The 16992-nt window shown below is 46.2% G+C and overlaps 1 protein-coding gene across 3 annotated transcripts in view; it reads right to left on the reverse strand.

Moving 5' to 3' along the window:
• The window catches only part of LOC115198110 (suppressor of hairless protein homolog), a 66778-nt gene that overhangs the window by 36767 nt on the left and 13019 nt on the right, over window positions 1-16992 (reverse strand). The window lies entirely within an intron of this gene.

A 16992-nucleotide genomic window follows, 5' to 3' on the forward strand; every position in this document is an offset into this window, starting at 1 on the left:
ACACTTGCCTAAATATCAGCATCATGCTCAGTGTTACAGATACAGGTATCCTGTGTGTGTTTTCTTTCCTTCTGCCCTATTCACAGGTGCTGCCAATCTGTCACCAATCTGTCACCAATCTGAAGACACACCTGCTCCTTTTCCCTTATCCAATCACATCCCCTTGGTTTAAAAGGATCCAATCAGTTCTCTGGAGATCTCTCTTGTTTTTACACCTACATGTCATTTTGTCCATTATCCTGTGAGTATTGTTTTGGTGTTTGACTTTGTTTGTTGGTGGGAAAAGGGGGTACCAAGACAAGTCGTCCATGGGCATACACTACCCATAGGTAAATATTGTCTAAATACACTAGTTAGAACTGGGTGGACCACCCACTGTATTTTTGGTTAGTGAGCTAGCTGTTGTTGAAGCAGGTAGACTAGCTTAGGGGGGTTTCTGAATACTTATTATTTCTTTCCTTGGGTCCAGCTCAGCCACTTTTCCAGCCCCCTTTACCATGTGTTTAGAAATAAACCATGAGTGTTTGACGGTAAATTTAAGTTGTCTGTGGTTATTTGTTCTCACTGTTCCTTTTCACTGTTATAATTGGCATGAGTTATGTTACGGGTCTCGTTGCCATCCCCCCTAGACTGCAGGGCCAAAGGGATTCGTAACACTCAGGCCAGCTACGGTGATAACATTGTAAATATCTCTCACACACAACTAGATTAAGTCAATATCAGGCAATGAGAGGATATCACTTTCTCATAATAAAGAGCACAGCAGCGGCCTAAGGCACTGCGTCGCAGCCAGCCGCGAGCGGGAGACCCATGAGGTGACGCACAATTGTCCTTGTCCCATCGTGCTCTAGCGACCCCTGTGGCGGGCCGGGCGCATGCAAGCTGACTTCGGTCGCCAGTTGGACGGTGTTTCCTCCGACACATTGGTGCGGCTGGCTTCTGGGTGCATTGTGTCAAGAAGCAGTGCAGCTTGGTTGGGTCATGTTTCGGAGGACGCATGGCTCTCGACATTTGCCTCTCCTGAGTCCGTATGGAAGTTGCAGCGATGGGACAAGACTGTAACTACCAATTGGATATGAGAAAAGGGGGTTAAAATATATACTAAAATATATAACTAAATACTCAAACAAAAATTATCAAGTGTGAAGTAATCAAACTTCTCTGGTATAAAACTGGTTTCAAAAACAGAAGGAGACATTGGAAAAAGCGAATCTCAAATGGAGATTGGTAGAAGTTTCAGGCTTGTTGCTATCTCTGAGGCGTAGCTTAGAGATGGTGTCTCTGGCCATCACAGCGCTTAGTGTGAAAACCAAGTTCCAGGAAAACCACAGCTGTTTCTTCACAGCTCTATGTACAGACTGCAAACACACAACAACACACACACACAGGGAATATTTATTGGTTTGCTTGATCGCTTATTTGTGTGGGGGATTTTCCGGCGCAATCTTTAAATAGGCCTAGTGAACCACCGCAAGCAAATGACAGAAAATAACAAGAAAAGGAACACACTCAGCGTGTCAGAGGTCCAAAACCAATTTAGATCAGTGAAGTAGAGGTGGAGGTAGACTGTCTGGCAAATCATTTTTAATTTTATAAAAATTTCTTTACACCTTTATTTAACTAGGCAAATCAGTTAAGAACAAATTCTTATTTACAATGACAGCCTACCAGGGAACAGTGGGTTAACTGCCTTGTTCATGGGCAGAACGACATTTTTACATTGTCAGCTCGGGGATTCGATATAGCAACCTTTTGGTTACTGGCCCAACGCTCTAACCACTAGGCTATAATACCTTCATTTACACTTTTATTCAGAAAGAGGTATGCCTTTCTGTCCTTCAGCCAGCTGGGTTCACTTCCTGGCCTCAGAGGCCCAACAGCACACTGGGATTAAAAATAGCCAGCTGTCAATCAAAACACTTGACGACCCCAAGAGTGCTAGCTAGCGTACGTCGAGACGGACATAAAATGTCTCGTTATTTTTCTGTCTGGACGAGTGCAGCAAAACAAGCTAACCCCGGATGGTGGATGCTGAATGGAGGGAGGAAGAGAGGGGGAAGAAAGGAAATGAGAATCAAAAAAAAAAAATGTCTGGTCTGTTGGTGACACTTCCACCTCTTCAGAGAGGAGGCCAATAGAGGAAAAGGAAGCTCTGTCCAAAAGGGGATTTCTGTTTTTCTCTCCCTCCGCTATCACTCTCTCGCTTCCTCCCGCCTCCTCACTGCAACTGGTTCAGTCTGCAGCACTTTGTTTTTGGGAGTTCATTTACACAGAGACAACTTCCCCAGTCAGACAGTGTTGATGTTCTTTAGTCTATATACAGTCAATTAGGACAGGGAAATAAAACACTGAAGTGTTGGAATGTATACAGCTGGGGACAACGTATTAGTGCATGTGGTCTTTGCTGGGAATCAATGTAACATCCCACAGTAAAACCAAAGGATCCTGATTCTGACTCAGTGTGTCTGTGGACCTGGCAAGCAGAGGGTAGCACCACCATAGGTCACTAGGCCTATGCACTTCCATTTTAACACTACTAATCAAGCCAAACGGTAGTTCCATATAAAAATACTCAGGCCTTCATAATAACAGGAAGTCCTGACTCTCTCTTTTCCAACAGGAAGTGAGAGTGAAGTCACCACCGTTTTCTCCGGCCAAAACTCCCACCTGGACCTAGTAAGGATATGAATGAATACTTCTTGCCATATACTGAGCTGTGGACTGTCCACCAAGCAGCCGTAGCCGTGCACGAGGTCGCCAGGATAAAGACCATGACAGGCATTTATGTAAAGTGGGTCAATAAGTCACTGTGTGATGACTGGCCTGGCTGTACTTCCCCTACCTTACAGTGCATGGCAGGCTGAATGACATTCTGAAAAACCACACACACACACACACACACACACACACACACCAGGTTTGGCACTAGAAGGTCAATGCTGGGTTTGGCACAAAAACATCCTCATGCTTTTAGAGGTTCAATAGGAAGCAGACAGACATTGACAAGCTAAGTCAGGGTCCTTGATAAAAACACAACACACACAGAGGCATAGTGCATCAGAGTCAGTAGGAGAGATGCTGTTGCAGAGAAATGTACTAACACACTGCATGGAATCGTACTGCCGGATTCTTCAGAACAACACTTTACCCAAATGAAATAACACCAGTGGTGAGTCATCAACACCAGACATCTAGCTAGGCTAATTTCTGTGACTGTGTGGTAGACTGGAGGGCTCAGAAGAGTCAAAACGTGGTTGAACAACGTCGTGTTACATCAATGACTCTCCAAATCCTCACCAAGCTCTGATGACAGTCATGACAGCAACCGCACATCTCTTAGGTAATAATCAGATGTTGTAAAACACAAACATTCCTGTTGGTATTATACTGAACACAACATCCTGAGGACTCGCACTTGTCACCCTAATGGTCAGGGTGCAGGGTTTTGATTGGTGTCCCTTTTGCTCTGCACCACTGACGACAGACGAGGACTTCATGAAGACCTAACAACCCCCCCCCCCCCCCCCCCCGGAGGTCAAGTCTGTCAGCCAGCCAGGGGGTGCGGTGACTTGAGTGGGGGGAGGGGATCATTGTCTACCAATTGAATGTGTTGCATGTAAAAGCCCCCTGAAAGCAACATCAAGAGGTTTCCAACAGTCTTCTACATTTAGTGTCAGCGGTAGGGTCACAATTGTTCAATTGAAACACATTGAAGCCAAATGTCTCTACAGGGAGGCCGGCTTTATCACAGTAGTAATTAGGTGAACCTTTAGCTTGAGGAAATGTGTTTGATATTGATAGGTGGTAGTTGACACGATGTATTGGTGGTAGACGAGAGGTGACATGATGTATTGGTGGTAGACGAGAGGTGACATGATGTATTGGTGGTAGACGAGAGGTGACGTGATGTATTGGTGGTAGATGAGAGGTGACATGATGTATTGGTGGTAGACGAGAGATGACGTGATGTATTGGTGCTAGACGAGAGGTGACATGATGTATTGGTGCTAGACGAGAGGTGACGTGATGTATTGGTGGTAGATGAGAGGTGACACGATGTATTGGTGGTAGATGAGAGGTGACACAATGTATTGGTGGTAGATGAGAGGTGACACAATGTATTGGTGGTAGACGAGAGGTGACGTGATGTATTGGTGGTAGGTGACATGATGTATTGGTGGTAGACGAGAGGTGACATGATGTATTGGTGGTAGACGAGAGGTGACGTGATGTATTGGTGGTAGACGAGAGGTGACATGATGTATTGGTGGTAGACGAGAGGTGACGTGATGTATTGGTGGTAGACGAGAGGTGACATGATGTATTGGTGCTAGACGAGAGGTGACGTGATGTATTGGTGGTAGACGAGAGGTGACGTGATGTATTGGTGGTAGATGAGAGGTGACACGATGTATTGGTGGTAGATGAGAGGTGACACGATGTATTGGTGGTAGATGAGAGGTGACATGATGTATTGGTGGTAGATGAGAGGTGACATGATGTATTGGTGGTAGGTGACATGATGTATTGGTGGTAGACGAGAGGTGACATGATGTATTGGTGGTAGGTGACATGATGTATTGGTGGTAGATGAGAGGTGACATGATGTATTGGTGGTAGATGAGAGATTACGTGATGTATTGGTGGTAGGTTACATTATGCATGTTAAAAGTGTTCATTGAGTATTGTTGTAATTGTCATTATATATAATATGTATATATAAAAAAATCTTTAAAAAAATACAAATATATATTTTTTTTTTTTAAATCGCCATCGGCTTTTTTGGTCCTCCAATAATCGGCATCGGTGTTGAAACATAAATCGGTCGACCTCTACTATGTATAGAACAGCAGTAAGTGAAAGCCACACAGACAGACAGGCAGGCAGACAGGACGGGTAGACAGGACAGGGAGACAAGACAGACAGGACAGACAGGCAAACAGACAGATGGGGAGATGAGTGAGTGAGTGAGTGAGTGAGTGAGTGAGTGAGTGAGTGAGTGAGTACCCAGCCTGCCATTTATACCAGGGTGTGTTAGACCGGGGGTGTTAGTTCTGACTGACGGCTGTAAAAGTCTAATGGAACAAACACACAGCGAAGAGACCAAAATACACCTCCTCCTCCATACGCAGGCCACCCACCCTCACACACACACACACACACACAAACACACAGCAAAGAGACCAAAATACACCTCCTCCCCCGCCCTTCATATGCAGGCCACCCTCACACACACCACACACGTCTGCTACCGCCCACTTTTCCCCCCAATGGTCCTGCATAGACAAACACACAATACACAGAGCACTTCAAAAAGGTCAAGAGTCATAGTGTGATCTCTAAGGTCAACTCAAGTGTGTGTCAGGGGGAGCAGCTTGTTTATGGCTGAAAATCAAGTTGACTGATTATCATACAATGATATGCATGGCTGACAGCTGGCTGAAAGACGCATCTAACTCACCGACATGTGCACCACACACACACACACGTTAGGAAAATGTGGCACCGGACATTAGCACAGCAGCATTTTAGCTTACCAGACATGAGAAATTTACCGGACCAATATGCATTGGGTGCGTAACCTGATTACGGTGTCCACCCACAGTGCTCAGAACCACAGAAATCACATTTATTAACAGAACATGCACGTCCAGTCCTTCTTAGGAAATTCTGATGTGCACTTTGAAGAGGTGAGAATAACTGTCCACATTTTTATTTATTTTTTATGTGACCTTTATTTAACTAGGCAAGTCAATTAAGAACATATTCTTATTTACAATGACGGCCTAGAAACAGTTGGTTAACTGCCTTGTTCAGGGGCAGAACGACAGATTTTTACCTTGTCAGCTCGGGGATTTGATCCAGCAACCTTTCGGTTACTAGTCAAACGCTCTAACCACTAGGTTACCTGCCGCCCCATTTACTTTTTCCCCTCAGCCAACAAGACGAGTACCGAACATCAACATAACTAGCCTATATCAAATCTACTATCCTCCATAGTAGAAAAGTTGACTGATTCCATCGGTCAGCTTGTTGAGAAAGAAACGGCCTTTTCCAAACAGATTCTGGGACAGTTATGGAATGATCCCAAATGAATACAACCAGGCTACATAAAGTGAGACTTTGTCCTCGTGTTTCTTGGCTATTTACATTGTTTTGTTCATAAGCTTGGTTGTTTTTCATCGTTAGTTTGAGTCTGCTGCTTCAACTGATAGCGGAGAGGCGCCCTAGTCAGGTGCCCAGCGGAGAGGCGCCCTAGTCAGGTGCCCAGCGGAGAGGCGCCCTAGTCAGGTGCCCAGCGGAGAGGCGCCCTAGTCAGGTGCCCAGCGGAGAGGCGCCCTAGTCAGGTGCCCAGCGGAGAGGCGCCCTAGTCAGGTGCCCAGCGGAGAGGCGCCCTAGTCAGGAGCCCAGCGGAGAGGCGCCCTAGTCAGGAGCCCAGCGGAGAGGCGCCCTAGTCAGGTGCCCAGCGGAGAGGCGCCCTAGTCAGGTGCCCAGCGGAGAGGCGCCCTAGTCAGGTGCCCAGCGGAGAGGCGCCCTAGTCAGGTGCCCAGCGGAGAGGCGCCCTAGTCAGGAGCCCAGCGGAGAGGCGCCCTAGTCAGGAGCCCAGCGGAGAGGCGCCCTAGTCAGGTGCCCAGCGGAGAGGCGCCCTAGTCAGGTGCCCAGCGGAGAGGCGCCCTAGTCAGGTGCCCAGCGGAGAGGCGCCCTAGTCAGGTGCCCAGCGGAGAGGCGCCCTAGTCAGGTGCCCAGCGGAGAGGCGCCCTAGTCAGGTCCCAGCGGAGAGGCGCCCTACTCAGGTGCCAGCGGAGAGGCGCCCTACTCAGGTCCCAGCGGAGAGGCGCCCTACTCAGGTCCCAGCGGAGAGGCCCCCTAGTCAGGTCCCAGCGGAGAGGCGCCCTAATCAGGTCCCAGCGGAGAGGCGCCCTAGTCAGGTCCCAGCGGAGAGGCGCCCTAGTCAGGTCCCAGCGGAGAGGCGCCCTAGTCAGGTCCCAGCGGAGAGACGCCCTAGTCAGATCCCAGCGGAGAGACGCCCTAGTCAGATCCCAGCGGAGAGACGCCCTAGTCAGATCCCTTTGCTTAGGGTGCGTTCGTAAATTCACTTTGGCTATCTACTCCGATTTCAGAGCACTCTTGTCTAAGTGTGCAGAATAGCTGATGAATTTAGGAACGCTCAACACTCGTTGGGGCCTGGAGGGGTTGTGCAGGGGAGAACAACACTTAGGGGGATTATAGCTGTTTGATTTCAATACCTGAGGGCTGACAGGCTCTCTCTCTCTCTCCACAACCCTGTAATTACCCAACCTCTCACTCATACCTTTGTGTAGGCATGGGTGGTAGGAGAAATCCACAGCTAGAGATATGAACTGTGGTGAGAGAAGGCTTATGGACTTCTAAGAAAGGTTTTCCTTGTGATCGTGATTATTTAAAAACACTCTAAGTTGTTGGTAAGTCACTCTGGATAACAATCCCTCAATGTGAGTGTCTTGAGGACATGCACAAGCATTAGTGAGGGAGAGAAGGAAAACATGGGTGTGTTAGTGACTGGTTTGGAGACAGTGGGAGGGAGAGAGTAGAGATTTACACTGGCTACATTTACTCCCTAATGACAAATACCAGCATCATCATGTCACGCTGAATTTAAACCCCCACACACAGAACCCATAACCAACACCTAGGTGACAGTGTGTGGTCTGAGGCACTATGTATGAACTCATCTTTCAAACAACCATTTCATAACTGAGAAAACAGTGTGTGTGTGTGTGTGTGTGTACACAGCCCCTCTCTCTCGGAGCTTGGCATCAGTGCGAGCATGTGGCACCCAGCAATGCCAAGCATCACATCAGTGCCTGGGGTGCGAGCTCAGGGAAGACTCAATACAAACACTCACAACCTTCCCTGTTAGCCACCATACCTAAGAAAATTAGGATTAAATAATACTGCAGGGGAGAGAGACATGGAGAGAGACTGGAGGAGAGGAGAGAGAGAGAGAGACATGGAGAGAGACTGGAGGAGAGAGAGAGAGAGAGAGACATGGAGAGAGACTGGAGGAGAGAGAGAGAGAGAGAGACGGAGAGAGACTGGAGGAGAGAGAGAGAGAGACATGGAGAGAGACTGGAGGAGAGGAGAGAGAGAGACATGGAGAGAGACTGGAGGAGAGAGAGAGAGACATGGAGAGAGACTGAGGAGTAAGAGAGAAAGAGAGAGGGGGTAAGAGAAAGAGATGGGGGAGAGAGAGAGAGAGGTGGGGTAAGAGAGAGAGTAAGCGAGAGGGGGGTAAGAGAGAGAGAGAGACATGGAGAGAGACATGGAGGAGAGGATGAAAGAAACAAAAATATAAGGCTGGTGTGCTTCGTGACAAATACCCTGAAGCACTATAGAAATAAACTGTATTTTTATTGATTAAAAATACATTTCCTGGTTGACTGACTGACTGGTAGATAGAAAGAGGATAAGGGAGATTGATTATCAGGCTTGTCTGCTCTAGGAAACTTTCCCCTTTTCCTTGAAAGAGGCAGAGTAGGAGAGTTAAACTTGGAACTCACTGACTGACTGGGTCCAGATGGCTGGTGGCTTCTCTGGGATGCCCCTCTAAGGGATAACGGGCGGGCTTAGGCGGGGGGGGGGGTTGTTGTTGTTGTGTGTGTGTGTGTGTGTGTGTGTGTGTGTGTGTGTGTGTGTGTGTGTGTGTGTGTGTGTGTGTGTGTGTGTGTGTGTGTGTGTGTGTGTGTGTGTGTGTGTAGTTCTGGTTGGGTCGCCTGAGGCAAAGCACTGAGAGCACACACACAGTTGGTTCTGGCTGGGTCCACACAGCACCAGCTTTGACATGGGAGAGTTTAATGACAGAGGGGAAACCAGAGAAAAGACTCCGTCACTCGTTCTCTCTCTCTTTCCTCTCTGACCGCCTTCCAACATCTAGCAGGCTGCTCCATATGGGGCTCTATAGGGAGACCTTTAACTGTTGGCCTCGCGCCTGAAGCACTCTGCCAAACACAGTATACAGAGGGACACACACACACACACACACACACACACACACACACACACAGTCTAAAACCACAGAGAAATAAGAATGCAGTTAAATCAATGCGAAAAGCAGCAGGTCCAAACGGAACCATCTACAGAGCCCAGAACAGTACCATCTACAGAGCAGTACCATCTACAGAACAGTACCATCTACAGAACAGTACCATCTACAGAGCCCAGAACAGTACCATCTACAGAGCAGTACCATCTACAGAACAGTACCATCTACAGAACAGTACCATCTACAGAGCAGTACCATCTACAGAGCAGTACCATCTACAGAACAGTACCATCTACAGAGCAGTACCATCTACAGAACAGTACCATCTACAGAACAGTACCATCTACAGAGCCCAGAACAGTACCATCTACAGAGCAGTACCATCTACAGAGCAGTACCATCTACAGAGCAGTACCATCTACAGAGCCCAGAGCAGTACCATCTACAGAACAGTACCATCTACAGAACAGTACCATCTACAGAACAGTAAATAACCATCTCCCCAAACAGAAAGTACAGATGAGATGAATCCACCACACAGTCGTGTGTGTGTGTGTGAGATTCTCCGGAAGTGGACCTGGAGATACTCTAAGTCAGGTTTGAGCTGCAAACAGAGCTTCCTCGCCAACGCCACGATGCTCACAACTCTACCTGGGGGGTCTCATCTCTGAATCACAGCGCTTTGATTCGCTCCTTTTTCCTATCGTGGCTTTTATCACCTCCCAAACATAGTAGTCTGGACTCTGACATTGTCTGACGATAGAACGTAGGACTCAAGAGTGAAGTGACAGGCTTTCTGAAGAGGAATCCCTGGTCAAATTTAGATACCAAAGTGTGGTAATCAATCTCTATTGGTGGACTATGAGCGCTGTCGGTCAGCCCACAAGAAGATTGTTGGAGAGCATCTTCATGAGTGGACTTTTCACTGGGTTTCCATTCTACACTTATACTAGCGCTATGTCCACTACCCTAAACAATACTATGGCCTACTACACATTATTAAAAAAAATAATAATAATTTTTTTTTAAAGTGTTAATTTAACTTCTGTAGAGTTGAATTCAACACTGTTTAGATAACATTAGGTCCCAGTCTAGAGAGTGTTAAAGTTATTCTGTCGGTAGTGTCACATTTTGAGTTAATTTGACTCAAAATGGTGTTAAAATTCCACTGAATTGAGTTGAATTTACACTGCAATGACTGCATAATTTTACACTCCGAATGAATTCCGACACTAAAGCTCATTGACTCCTCAGTGTTGAAAATACTCATCCTGGGTTAACACTTATTTTTACACCCCCCCTTTTTGGGCTGTGTAGCCTATACTGATAACAACAATAGAATAGTGGCAAATGTATACAACTGTAGCCTACAGGACAGAATGAGTCTCTCAAACACAAATTTACATACAGATGTAAATTAGGCCTCAGAGTGTGGGTTGTGTGAAAGTGCTCTGCCCAGTGGGGGGGGGAAGAGAGAGATAGAGAGAGAGAGAGAGAGAGAGACCATTCACAGAGCATAGAGTTGACGTTCTTCTTTCCTCTGCACCCTCAATGACCTTCTCTTTTTCTATCTTCATCCCCCTTACTTTCCCTCTCCAGGGGGAAAAGGGGGTCAGAGTTTATAGAGCGACACTCCCCCCCCAACCAACCCCTCTAGGAGCCTGGCGGTGTTTTAGATAGCAGGGGGGGGGTGTAAATTAGAAAGGGTTTCTGTAGTTTTCTGTGGTGCAACAAACCACCGAAGTATCATCACTCCCCCCACGCAAATAACAATTTGTTCTTACTGAGGTTAAACATTTTTTAAACACAATCACACACCAGGATATTCGTCAGTCAATTTTGGCACCGGATAAGTGACCGGGAAGATTTAATAAAAAAATAAATTAATTAAAAATTAAATTTAAAAAAAAACGGACATTTGAGAAACGTACCGGTCATCCATAATGCATTGGGTTCGTAACCCATTAAGGGTATCCACCCACACAGCCAGACGTCAATAGATGAGGGATATTGCCCAAATTGCCCCCCCAAAAAAAGCCTGTAACTAATTACAGAAACACTATTCCTTGTGTTTCCATGGAAAACTTTATAGCCTATTGTTTTATTGGTTTTTCCTTTCCTAAAACAATTGTCCACCGCATGGTTCAGCTGTCGGATTTTAGCAGTAAATTGCATCAGGGCATTGCATGCATAGGCTTTAGGCGTCCACGGTACGAGATATAACAAAAACATAAACACAACATGTCAAGTGTTGGTCCCGTGTTTAATGAAACTTCTTTCTGTCAAATTTGGTGCATGCGTTTACATCCCTGTTAGTGAGCATTTCTCCTTTGCCAAGATAATCCATCCACCTGACAGATGTGGCATATCAAGAAGCTGATTAAACAGCATGATCATTACACAGGTGAACCTTATGTTGGGGACAATAAAAGGCCGCTCTAAAATGTGTAGTTTTGTCACACAACACAATGCCACAGATGTCTCAAGTTTTGAGGGGGCATTCAAACTGGCATGCTGACTGCAGGAATGTCCACCAGAGCTGTTGCCAGATAATTGAATGTTAATTTCTCTACCATAAGCAATGTTGTTATAGAGAATTTGGCAGTACGTCCAACCGGCCTCATAACTGCAGACCACGTGTAACCACGCCAGCCCAGGATACCACATCCGGCTTCTTCACCTGCAGGATCGTCTGAGACCACTGCCTTCATATCATAGGCCAATAGCCACACAGCACCAAAGATTCACAAACATTTCTAAACTTTATTAGGTAAATCAAGCTATTGTTTAGAGGGAAAATGCATGCAGGGTATCACATTGAGAGGGAAAATGCATGCAGGGTATCACATTGAGAGGGAACATGCATGCAGGGTATCACATTGAGAGGGAAAATGCATGCAGGGTAACACAACATTACAGTTGGAACTTAAATTTGGTCAAAGAAAATGCTCAACAAAATGGAACAAAACACTTGTGAACTGGTTTAAACCTTCTAAAATGTTTTGAACAGGCTATATTGTGGCATTTCCCAAGGTTAGTGCTAACCATACCCAACATATGACAGCATTTCCCAAGGCGAGTGCTAACCATACCCAACATATGACAGCATTTCCCAAGGTGAGTGCTAACCATACCCAACATATGACAGCATTTCCCAAGGTGAGTGCTAACCATACCCAACATATGACAGCATTTCCCAAGGTGAGTGCTAACCATACCCAACATATGACAGCATTTCCCAAGGTGAGTGCTAACCATACCCAACATATGACAGCATTTCCCAAGGTTAGTGCTAACCATACCCAACATATGACAGCATTTCCCAAGGTTAGTGCTAACCATACCCAACATATGACAGCATTTCCCAAGGTGAGTGCTAACCATACCCAACATATGACAGCATTTCCCAAGGTGAGTGCTAACCATACCCAACATATGACAGCATTTCCCAAGGTGAGTGCTAACCATACCCAACATATGACAGCAATAGGCAAATTAGATATTTTTATTTTTTAACAAAAGGCCTACTAATAACGTATCTTTAACTAAATACAGAGCACCCAATTAAATACACACATTTAACTTCATTTAGCCAACGAAACAAAAACAAGTTTAGCATACTTAAAGGACTGGTTTAGATTAATAAATAGGCCTACAATAATAGAAATGATTTACAATAATGATAAAACAAATGATTTATACTGTATATACAAAAAATTTTTATAATAATTGTTGCATCCTACCGGAATAGCGAGTTGCACAATAGCCTGCATTTGGCCACGGCAACATTCTCTTCATCTGTGTTCACTACTAATATTACAACTCGCTCATACGGAGGACATCCCCCTAACATTCCCCATTGTGCCACTACGTTTTTCAGTTGGTGGCACCAGTCCATGATTTGGACGCACCAATTTATTTTTGTGTCATCACTCAAGAGAAAATAAAGATGTGTAGGCCTATCATCTCATAAAGTCATTCACAACTTGATATCTTTTTTAAAGTGTAAAAGACTACTGAGATGGGAGAAATAAGGTGATTCATCATCTTGTGAATCTAAATATTTTAATGTGAAACCTAATCCAGTGATTGTCATTAATTTTGGGTAGAAAATAACGCTATTGTTGTTATACTTCACTGTTCCAAAAATGACTGATTTTTGACAGTTGAGGAAGAAAAAAATAATAATAAATACATACATACATACATACATACATACATACATACATACATACCACACACACTGCTCAAAAAAATAAAGGGAACATTTAAACAACACATCCTAGATCTGAATGAAAGAAATAATCTTATTAAATACTTTTTTCTTTACATAGTTTAATGTGCTGACAACAAAATCACACACAAATAATCAATGGAAATCCAATTTATCAACCCATGGAGGTCTGGATTTGGAGTGGAACTCAAAATTAAAGTGGAAAACCACACTATAGGCTGATCCAACTTTGATGTAATGTCCTTAAAACAAGTCAAAATTAGGCTCAGTAGTGTGTGTGGCCTCCACGTGCCTGTATGACCTCCCTACAACGCCTGGGCATGCTCCTGATGAGGTGGCGGAGGTCTCCTGAGGGATCTCCTCCCAGACCTGGACTAAAGCATCCGCCAACTCCTGGACAGTCTGTGGTGCAACGTGGCGTTGGTGGATGGAGCGAGACATGATGTCCCAGATGTGCTCAATTGGATTCAGGTCTGGGGAACGGGCGGGCCAGTCCATAGCATCAATGCCTTCCTCTTGCAGGAACTGCTGACACACTCCAGCCACATGAGGTCTAGCATTGTCTTGCATTAGGAGGAACCCAGGGCCAACCGCACCAGCATATGGTCTCACAAGGGGTCTGAGGATCTCATCTCGGTACCTAATGGCAGTCAGGCTACCTCTGGCGAGCACATGGAGGGCTGTGCGGCCCCCCAAAGAAATGCCACCCCACACCATGACTGACCCACCGCCAAACCGGTCATGCTGGAGGATGTTGCAGGCAGCAGAACGTTCTCCACGGCGTCTCTAGACTCTGTCACGTGCTCAGTGTGAACCTGCTTTCATCTGTGAAGAGCACAGGGCACCAGTGGCCAATTTGCCAATCTTGGTGTTCTCTGGCAAATGCCAAACGTCCTGCACGGTGCTGGGCTGTAAGCACAACCCCCACCTGTGGACGTCGGGCCCTCATACCACCCTCATGGAGTCTGTTTCTGACCGTTTGAGCAGACACATGCACATTTGTGGCCTGCTGGAGGTCATTTTGCAGGGCTCTGGCAGTGCTCCTCCTTGCACAAAGGCGGCGGTAGCGGTCCTGCTGCTGGGTTGTTGCCCTCCTACGGCCTCCTCCATGTCTCCTGATGTACTGGCCTGTCTCCTGGTAGCGCCTCCATGCTCTGGACACTACGCTGACAGACACAGCAAACCTTCTTGCCACAGCTCGCATTGATGTGCCATCCTGGATGAGCTGCACTACCTGAGCCACTTGTGTGGGTTGTAGACTCCGTCTCATGCTACCACTAGAGTGAAAGCACCGCCAGCATTCAAAAGTGACCAAAACATCAGCCAGGAAGCATAGGAACTGAGAAGTGGTCAGTGGTCCACACCTGCAGAACCACTCATTTATTAGGGGTGTCTTGCCATTTGCCTATAATTTCCACCTGTTATCTATTCTATTTGCACAACAGCATGTAAAATGTATTGTCAATCAGTGTTGCTTCCTAAATGGACAGTTTGATTTCACAGAAGTGTGATTGACTTAGAGTTACATTGTGTTAAGTGTTCCCTTTATTTTTTTGAGCAATAATATATACACACACACACATACACATACACATATATATATATATATATATATACATACATACATATATACATATATATACATACATACATATACATACATATATACATATACATACATATATACATATACATACATATACATATACATATATACATATATATACATATATATATACATATATATACACATACATATATATACACATATATATATACATATATATACACACACACACATACACCTACAGAAAGCGGAGAACCTCCTCTCTCCACCTGTGACAACAGGGTAGCTGTGTATTCCTAGCAATTGGATGTAACATTTTATACAATCAGAATACTTTTTTCTCCTGGAGTATTTCCCCCCGCTGGGAAAGGAGAGCGATAGTGGCTGGATCAACACAGCAGCAGACCCCAGAGAAACAGTTACAGGGTCAGGCAGGCAGACACTTTCATACAGTTTGACCAAATCATGGTTTTAGTCCCATACATTTTTTTTAAACATTTTAGTGAGGTGACTGAACGTGCAGCCCGCATCGGCGCGACCAATAAAATAGTCAAAGGGTCGCAAAACGTGACTAAATGGTCGCCCTCCGGAGCCCTGCCTTGTAGGCTATTCACTGTAGGCATACTCTAACTTTCGTTTAACTTCAATGAAAAAGGCCTCAATCTTAGCAATCAATAATAGCTTCGCTCTCTCCTCAGCAGCAGGGCAGCCTTGGACAGATCCAATTTTATTTATCAGCTTTCATTCATTTTAGCGGCCAAAAGCCAACAATTACAAGCTAATGGAAACCCTGACACACACACGTCAGTGAACCAATTCAAAGCTATCCTCTGGTCATTAATCCACTCCACCACAATCTGTCCTCTGCTTAGAGAGAGAGACAGAGAGACAGAGCGAGAGAGCGACAGACAGAGAGCGAGAGAGCGACAGAGAGACAGCGAGAGAGAGACAGAGAGACAGCGAGAGAGAGACAGAGAGACAGCGAGAGAGCGACAGACAGAGAGCGAGAGAGCGAGAGAGCGACAGACAGAGAGCGAGAGAGAGCGACAGACAGAGAGCGAGAGAGAGCGACAGACAGAGAGCGAGAGAGAGCGACAGACAGAGAGCGAGAGAGAGCGAGAGCGAGCGACAGACAGAGAGCGAGAGAGAGCGACAGAGCGCGAGAGAGAGAGCGCGAGAGAGAGAGCGCGAGAGAGAGAGCGCGAGAGAGAGAGCGCGAGAGAGAGAGCGAGAGAGAGCGCGAGAGAGAGCGCGAGAGAGAGCGAGAGAGAGAGCGAGAGAGAGAGCGAGAGAGCGAGAGAGAGAGAGAGAGAGAGAGAGACCGAGAGCGAGAGACCGAGAGCGAGAGACCGAGAGCGAGAGACCGAGAGCGAGCGAGAGAGCGAGCGAGAGAGCGACAGACCGAGAGCGAGAGCGCGAGAGCGCGAGAGCGCGAGAGAGCGAGAGAGCGAGAGAGCGAAGTCAGACATGAGAAATCTCAGCGCCCTTTAGCCCACATGTTGTGTGATCCTCAGCAGACTGAAGTCTGTGTGTTTGTTGCGCTCCGAGTTTCTCACCTCCAGCCCACTGTCTGGTTTCTGTGTTGTTGTCATGTTAGGAGTAAAAAAAGAAAAAAAAGGTTTCAGCTACCCTGTTCCCCTTTTTCAAGTCTCTGTCTGGACTGACGTGGTGTGATGTTTTAAACAGAAAAACACAACTCATGTCTGTCGCTGACCAGCAAAGGAAGAGACGGAGTCTGTCACCTACTTTCTTTTTCATAGATCCCTGCTTCTCTTCCCTCTAATTCTTTCTGTGTCTCTCTCCCTCAATCCCTCTTTTAGCAGAGGGAGGCAGCCTCTCCTTCTCCCTGGATGCAATCGTCACTTGCAAGGGCACAGTGGCAGTGGAGCCCCTGGGGCCACACAAAGGAATTGACAGGTTGTGTGTGTGTGTGTCTGGCCCTTGCCAGTCTCCATGGTGCCACAGGCTAATATTAGCCTCTGACTGGGGAGGGTGACAGAGGTAGCAGGAAGAGGGTGAATGCCAGGGCTGGTGAAAGACAAAATGGTTACCTAGGCGGCTGACTGGTTGTCGGAGGTTCTCAATATTTTCCTAGCTCTTAGCCATGGTTGTGTTGCAGACATAGAAATGGAATGAAGGGCTAATTTTATGGTGGTGGTTGCAGCATCC

This window comes from Salmo trutta, chromosome 8, assembly GCF_901001165.1.
Source record: "Salmo trutta chromosome 8, fSalTru1.1, whole genome shotgun sequence".
In the NCBI taxonomy this organism is placed as follows: domain Eukaryota; kingdom Metazoa; phylum Chordata; class Actinopteri; order Salmoniformes; family Salmonidae; genus Salmo; species Salmo trutta.